Below are 7947 nucleotides of genomic sequence, written 5' to 3'. Positions count from 1 at the left end.
TGGCATCCATGCCCAGGTCTTCCCTGGGCCAGCCGTGCCAGGCCTGCTGTCCCTCTGCACTGAGCCCCACCAGAACCCCCCTGCCTCCTCTCCCAGCCCTCGGGAGAGGACCCACCCCTGGGCCCTGCGAAGGTGGTGGCTCCTCCTCCAACACCCGCACTCAGTGTGGTTGGCACATCCTTTTGCAGTGCTGTGTGTTTGCCTTCTCACCCCCAATCCAGAGCTTCCTAAGTGCAGTAGCCAAACCCTGCTCCTTTCCCCAGCCTAGGACGATACACAGTTTCTGATCATATTTGTTGACTATTTGATCAAAGGGTGTTTTCCTTTAAGACAGCGTTTCTTAAACTTTTAAAAATACAATAAAAAATATATTTTACATTATCACTTAGTCCACACACACGTAGCTACAACAAAGTCATCAAATAATACTTATTATGTTGGATGCACTGATATTTTCTGTTTTCTTTAAGTGCTTGTTGGGATGTGTAGGGGGAAAGCTGGGGTCCTTGAGTGTAGGGAGCAACAGTCGGTTGCTAAAGTGACAAAAGTTTGCTTCCAAGCCGGATGGGATTAGGATTAAGCTGGAAGCATTACCCTGCTTTGCAGAGTAATGAGCCTGGCCTCATTACAAGACGTGGCTGGAGCGGGTGGTGGGGACTGTGGGGACCTTGGCAGCTCTCCGGTTCCAAGCCTTCTATGTTTCCTTCATTCCTTTGACACACCCACCTCCTCCCCACAGAGACCCAGCCCCAGCTCTGCCTGCTGCCTCAGCCATCTTTTCTGTGCTTGCCTCTGTGATTGCTCTTACCACACTGCACCCTGGCGCCCTTCTCCTCTGGGTGCTGGTTGCTCTGCTGAGCACCCCCCCCCCAAGGAGCTGGGCCTGGGAAAGCCTGGCAGTCAAGAGCTACCTGTGGAGGAGAGTTGAACTGCTGTCCCGGGGGTCTGCAGGGGCCCTTCTATTCTTTGCAGCAGGATGGAGCCACCCTCGGCCGGGCGGCAGCAACCAGAATTAACAGCAAGTTCGCAAAATCCTTTAGCCTTTCATTCTTAAGGAAACCTCACAGTGGAGGAAATAAAGAGAATAAACTTGGGCTTCGGAGGTGAACTTTGTTTGGCGGAAGTGGGCTCCCACCGCGGGGGCTGCAGGAGATCTAATTAGGGAATGACGGCAGGTAATGAGCGGCTCACAGGAGCCTGCAGCCTTCAGAGTGAGGGGTGACTGAGGAAAACCAAGCTATGTCCCTGTCTCCCCTCCCAAAGAGAGTTTGTGTCCCCTGGAATTCACGCACTGGGAACCTAACCCTGGCACGATGGTGTCAGGAGGTGAGGGCTTTGGGAGTGAGAGACCATGAGCATGGAGCTTTCCTCTGGCCCCTCTGCCACCTAAGAAGACAGACATCTACGAATGAGGAGATGGTCCTCGCTAGGCACAAACCTGTGGACACCTTGATCTTGAACTTCCCAGCTTCCAGAACAGTGGGCAGTAAGTTCCTGTTGCCTAGAGACCACCGAGTCTATGGGATGCTGTCACAGCAGCCCAAATGGACGAGGTCACTGTTGTACGCGTTGTTTGCCAAGCTGGAAAAGTAGGCCCTAGCCCATGCCCTGATGCACAGAGCTTTCATCTGAGTGGGATAAAGGCCCGTGGAGCAGAGGCGGCCACTCTCCCCACTGTGCTCTGTGGTCTCGGGAGGTGGGGAGAACACGGGCATCTGTGTCCGGGAAACAGGCGGGCAGTGACACGCCAGAATGGGCACAGTAGCTTTTTCTCCTGTGAGGGGGTGGGAAATGTAAAGGGGCCGAGGAAAGTCCCAGCCAGAGTGTATCCTGCAGGCAGTGGTAGTAGGGACTCTGAGAGTAACTCTTCAAACGGCTCTGGCCACTGGTGCTGGCTGGCTGCAGTGCTGGGGCCAGGAATCAGCTGAAGGTGTCGGGTGGTCAGGGGGGAGCCCAGGTTGGCACAGCCACAGGAGGAGACGGGGCCAGGGGTAGAATGGGGACGGCCTCCAAATCTTTCCTTTTCTCCTTGCTCCTTCCTGGCTCTCTCTGCCTTCTCCTCTCCTGTCCCCTCTGTTGGCCCTGCTTCTGTCCCACCTAAGTCGTGTGTCAGTGGCGCTTAGCAAATGCCTCCGGTGATCAAGAGGTTGCCAGCCCAAGGCCCTCCCTGGTGAGCTCAGCCGGGCTGCCTTTGAGTGGGTCGTGAGCAGAGTGGGGCAGCCTCGCTTTCTTTAGCACACGAGTGAGAAGGCAGCGCTCCGACCTCACAGGAAGCCGAGCACACGGTGGCGCCTGACAGTAGGCGCGGCCCCGCCCGCAGGGTGAGAAGAGGAACGGCACCTGTGCCTGCTGAAGCGGCTTCTCCCACTCCAGGCTGTGGAAAGCAGGTCAGCCTGCACCCTGCCAGCCACCAGGCACTGGCCAACGCCCCCAGTGGAACACATCAGGCCAGGCCCCCGGCTGAGGGCGTGGCACGGGAGGCCCTGAGGTCCACTGTGGTACAGAAGGGCTCCGCCAGCCCAAGCCCTCCAGGCTATTGGGTCACATGCATCCCTCTGGACCTCAAGCATTTTGCCTTCCCTGTCTTGCCTTGAGCTTGTGAGTTGGCCAACCCATGCTAGCAGGGCACAAAGAAATGCAGTGCTCCAGGACCTTCTGAGACTACGGGAAAGGAAACTAAGCTCATAGGAAAGAGGATGACCAGGTGGCCAGGCCAGGCCCTATGCAGGGTGGGAGGTGAAGGCCTCAAAGAATAGCAGGCCTGAGGCTTCAGAGTACAAGAGACAGATGCGGCTCTGATGGTCAAAAGAGAGTCTGCAGAAGGCAGCTGTGAAAGGAGGTGGCGGTTTTGGTGGGGGGATGGATATGGCAGGACTCCTGAGGAGAGACATGGGGGACGGGGGTAGGAGGAGGAGGAAGGAGGAAGGAGACTGTTGTTGAACCAGAGGGATGGGGAGAACACAGGCATCTGCAGAGAAGGAGCTCCATCGACATTAGCAATTGCAGGGCCAAGAGGCAGACTTAGCTCTTCGACATGGGAGGTCCCTGGTGGGGGGGATTTCAGCAGCTGTGGAGAAGGGGGTGGGTGCAGACAGACTCTCTCAGGGAGCCTGCCATCCACAGTCTGTAGAAGTGACAGAACAAGAGGAGACTCCTCGAAGGCAAGTCCTGGATCTTCAAAAGCAAAATAGGAGATGATAAGAGAGAAGTTCTGAATCCAGGGAGGACAGAGGCGAAAATGAGGGAGAAGGGAGGGCAGGGAGCTGCTGGATGGAGGTGCTAATCTTGGATTTCACAACAGGCGCTTCCCTTTCCCTGGATCTCGGGCTAGGCCTGATAGCTTATGCTGGTGTGGCCCCCGCGGGACCTCGTCCTCATTTCTGCGGCAGGCACTAGGGAAATTCAGGCAGCTGGAGGGAAAGGTAAAGGGTGCTCTTAGCTCAGGTGTGTGTGGGGGGAGATTGAGCACCTCTGCAACGATTCCTGTCTCCTGTGTCTGTCACAGGCCCCATCAGAGCTGTTAGCTAGAAATTACCCAGAAGCTTGTAAACATTAGTGAAGTTTCTGAATGGCCCTGCATGAGGTGCCAGGAATGATGGGAAGTCAGAGTGGGTGACCACAGGGAGGTGAGGCCGGGATGAGCTCCACCACCAGGGCTTCTGACAGCCGGCTCTGGGAAGCAGCCTCTGCTGAGGCTGTAACTACAGACTTCAAGTTTCCAGCAGTGAAGCCGAGTCCCTGCAGGGCCTGGCTACCCACGCTGACCCCATAACAACCACCATGCCAACAGCGGGCCCTGCGGAGGCAGGAACATCAACAAGCAAGGAGGTGATGGCAGGATGACCTCATTGGAAAGGCAAACACTTCCCTCCACACAGCTGGGGAAAGGAGGAGCCCATCAGCAGCCACAGGAGGCTGTTAGGGTCAGAGCAGGCCAGGAACAGGAAAGAGAAGGCATTCCACCCGGAGACAGCCGGGGGGAAGAGGGAGGCAAGCTTGGCTCAGGAATGACAGGTACAGAGCTGGAAGGGGACAGTAAAGAAAAGGCCATAGTGCTGAGGTCGAGCACCTACGAATTTCAGTCTGCCTGAGCCAAGGATGCAGAGGGTGGTGTTGGTGAAGACGTGCAGGGGCCAGCAGGCCACTGGCCACCTATGCTCTGAAGGAAATTGAAATAGCCGCCGACCTTGAACCTGACACTTTCTCTTTTGGGCTGGATGGGTGTGTAAATCAGTACAACATCATATAAAATAAAAACATGCATTCAGCCCAGGTAATCCACTGGCACTGGCCCAGGACAAACACACCCACTTTATAGGGCACTACTGTGTAGATATCCAAAGAAAACAATCAGGAGATCTGTGTGCGATGACATGCAAAGGCATCTAGGACAATGTTCAGTGACATCAATGAAGAAGAGGTTGCATAACTTTATGGTATGATTTCATCTGATTTGAAAAAGAGAAATGGTGTATGTTAGAAGGGAAAAAAAAAACCCACCTCTATGTGTTTATTTCAAGGAACTGCTAATGGTTGTTATTTTGGGGGTTAGACCAGAAAGTTGGGATTCTAGGGAGGTGCGCACTTAACTTGATTCTTTTCTCTAGGTGTCATTTTACAGGAGCATGAATTTTTTATAATAATTTCTGTAAATCTGGAGCTCCTCTTGCCCTAACCGATTTCATCCACTAGTCTTAACAGTTTGATGACCATATTTTGTGAACTAAATAGAACACAATCTGACGAGTATGAACTCTTATGAGGATAAAGGAAGAAAGTCTTTGCAATCAGGGTCATCTGAAGTTCTCTTCCTTCTGTTTTCTGGCCTGAAAGTTTCATCCTCATTCCCATAACTGGCTCCTCTGGTTTAAATCAGGAAGCTACACAGAGCAGGGGGAAGAACACCAATCAGTGCGGTTCATCCACCCACTGCCCACAGGACCCCTATACCAGGGCTCCTCCCTTATTTACCAGTTGTGTGACTGTGGGCTCTCATTTTCCTGTGCTTGCTCTGTCTGCATCACACAGTTGTGAAGATAAAATGAAACAATGCTACTTGCGTGTGTGTGTGTGTGTGTGTGTGTGTGTGTGTGTGTTTGTGTGTGAGAGATACTGGGGCTGGAAGTCAATGTGCATGTTGGGCAAACACTCTGCACTGAGCTACATCCCTAGCCCTTTTATTTGTTTATTTATTTTTTGAGACATGGTCTTGCTAAGTTGTCCAGGTTGGCCTAGAACTTGCCTCTTCCTAAATAGCTAAGATTGGAGGTGTGTGTCAGGGCACTCAGCTGAAGATACCTAGTACAGGAGAGTGAGTCCTATATGCATATATATTTAAGGTTTTTATAAGTTATCTTCATTAAGAAAGTAGAGGCATTATCCAACACAAGTCAACAAGTTCAGTTCCCTGCCCATGGTGGGCATTGAGTGGTAGAATAAATGAACTGTCTGAAATAGATATATTTTGAGGAATCAGTTAAGTGGTCCCTGAAAGCAAAGTCACTTTTGGAAAATACAACTGGCAAGAATTTTAAGTACAATGGATGAGATCATCAGCTACAGAAGCTTTTCATCTAAATAATGGTAAATGTAGTTTGTACAAAATCTAGGGACACCAAATCCAATTAGTAACCAAATGAGGGCTTGCTAAACACCAGGCAGAGTTCTACTGCTTGTTGCTTATTTAAGCCCTGTAATGACCTTGTGATCTCTACTTCACAGAGAGGTGAAGCAACTTGCCCAAGTCACAGCAGGTAAATGGTAGAGCCAGGAGTCCAATTTCCAATAGCCTGATCCCACAGCCCACGTATACGCTGATGACCCCTTACGTATGAGGGCAGGAGGAATTGTTCAGAAAATAGGACCCAACATTGGAAAAGATTGGTGGGTTTTTGTTGTTGTAGTTTGTTTGTTTGCTTTCTGACTGAAAAATCACGTCAACATACTGTCTCTAAACCTAGCAAGTAACAACAATTATTATTCTTATCAATAATTCCCAAACTAATGTGCTTAGGAATCATACCAGGATCTTATTAAAATGCAGATTCCAAGTGAAGCATATGCTTGGCAAGTGCAAGCCCCTGGGTTCAATCAATCAAAAAGCAGTTCTGAGCCAGCAGATCTAGGGCAGGGCCTGAGGTCTTGCAAGCTCCTCTGCTGGTCCACCGACCACAATTTGAGGAGCAAAGCTCTAGGCTAGAAATCTACTTTCAGAGAAGTAGATTTCTCTACTGAAAATGAAGAAATCTGGTTTTGTTCTGAACCTTAGTCTTTCCTGTGAGGCAGTTTCCAAAGCTGAAGGCTCTTTGAACCCTCTGTCATCCAACAGTTGGGTTTGGGGACTAGCAAAGCAGGCCTGAGTCACTCCCAGACAGCAGCTTTCTCCACCCACTGTGTCCTGTGGGGTGTGGAGCTTTCTCTTGTTGCCTTGCTGAGGGGGTCAGATGAACAGGATCCCTGAGCTGGCTGAGAGGGGGGCCTGGTGAGTCTGACCCACTACCCTGAGAGGGTAGACTCGGGGGACCAGCAGCTTGACATAGTCCATCGGGTTCAAGAAGTGGTAAATCTGGGTGTACGGAGATGAGATGTGTGGGTAGGTAAGAAGTGGCAGGTCCGGAGGGGAGGAGGGGCTGAGGGGGATGGAAGGCAGACACAGCCAGACCTCAGTGTGGAATTAAACACCAGGAGTTTGTGTTTCGTGAGGGCGTGGGCTGGTCAATCCGGTTCATCTCCTGGAACCACAGTTGGCTGTTTGTTGAAGGAATGAGGAGTTGGGGGAAGCCACGGACAGGCTGAGGTTCTGTGCCCCCCACCACCCGGAGATGACTCTGGGGGTGACTCATGTCTGGCCATCCCCGCACTTTTTCTTAGTCTAAATCCACTGACCCTTTTTAGCTGCAGGACCTTCCTTATAGAGTTCCTAAATTTCAAGCAAGTTGCCTTTCTTCCCTGCAGAGCTGAGAAAGTTGAGCCTGGGGGAACACAAGGAGTCCCAATGTAAGTCTCCCCAAAGGTTTTCTGAAGTGTGAGAATGCTGTGCTGTCCTGAGGACCATCTGGACCATTCCAGGCTCTGAGAACTGCGTTCCTGTTCTCTCTGCCTGTGTCCTCTGCCATATCACATCTACCATGGGTGAACACAGAGCCAAATGAGATGAGTGGACAGAGATGGGGGGAGCAGGCACCTCTGCAGGGGGATGGCCAGCTTCTGTGTTGGCAGAGAAACCGATGGGCCAGCCTAATCCAGTTCTTTCTTGCTGTGGGCTGCTGGCACCAGGCCAGTCTAAACCTGAGAGTCTCCACATCAGGGCTTGGCTGAGTGAGTGCTTGAAGGCATCCCTCACCCACCATTACCTGCCCCCAGGCCCCAAGTTTGCCCTGGATCCTGCAGGGGCACAGCCATGGAGGCCAGGTGCCAGTCCTGCTCAGAGGAGAGAGGCCTTGGGAAATGTCAGGACAAGGCCCGCCACATCCAAAGTAGGTGGAGAAACAGGGATGACATGGTACCCTTCCTGGAAACAGTATTTTGATCCTATTTCCTGTAGAAGCTGACCACAGCGGGGTTTGAATGGCAAGGCGGTTTCCTTTCTTGGGAAGACTCAAGAGCACAGTTTTCAGTAACTCTAAGAGACGGTCAGGCCACAGCTTTATTTCTGAAGAGAACCTGTGCCCTGTCTTCCCACCTCTTTCTCCTCCAGGGAACCTGGGGCCACTGTTGGACACCGGTCTCCTAGAAAAGCCCTTTTCTCTTCCAGTAGGGTTTGATGAGCCTTAAAATACAGGAGGGAAAAGCAACAGTTAATACAAATAAGGAGAACAGAAGAGAGAAGCAGATGTGTTAGCCTAAGTGCAAATGAGCATTGACACCCAAGTCGCCCTGCACCTGCGGGTGGGCTGGGAGAAGGCATGCACTAGCTTGAAGTCTGGAGGGCTCTTTGCGGGTTTAACT

Source organism: Ictidomys tridecemlineatus, chromosome 12 (assembly GCF_052094955.1).
Source record: "Ictidomys tridecemlineatus isolate mIctTri1 chromosome 12, mIctTri1.hap1, whole genome shotgun sequence".
Classification (NCBI taxonomy): domain Eukaryota; kingdom Metazoa; phylum Chordata; class Mammalia; order Rodentia; family Sciuridae; genus Ictidomys; species Ictidomys tridecemlineatus.
The sequence above is the reverse complement of the archived record's forward strand: the minus strand, read 5'-3'. Positions refer to the sequence as shown.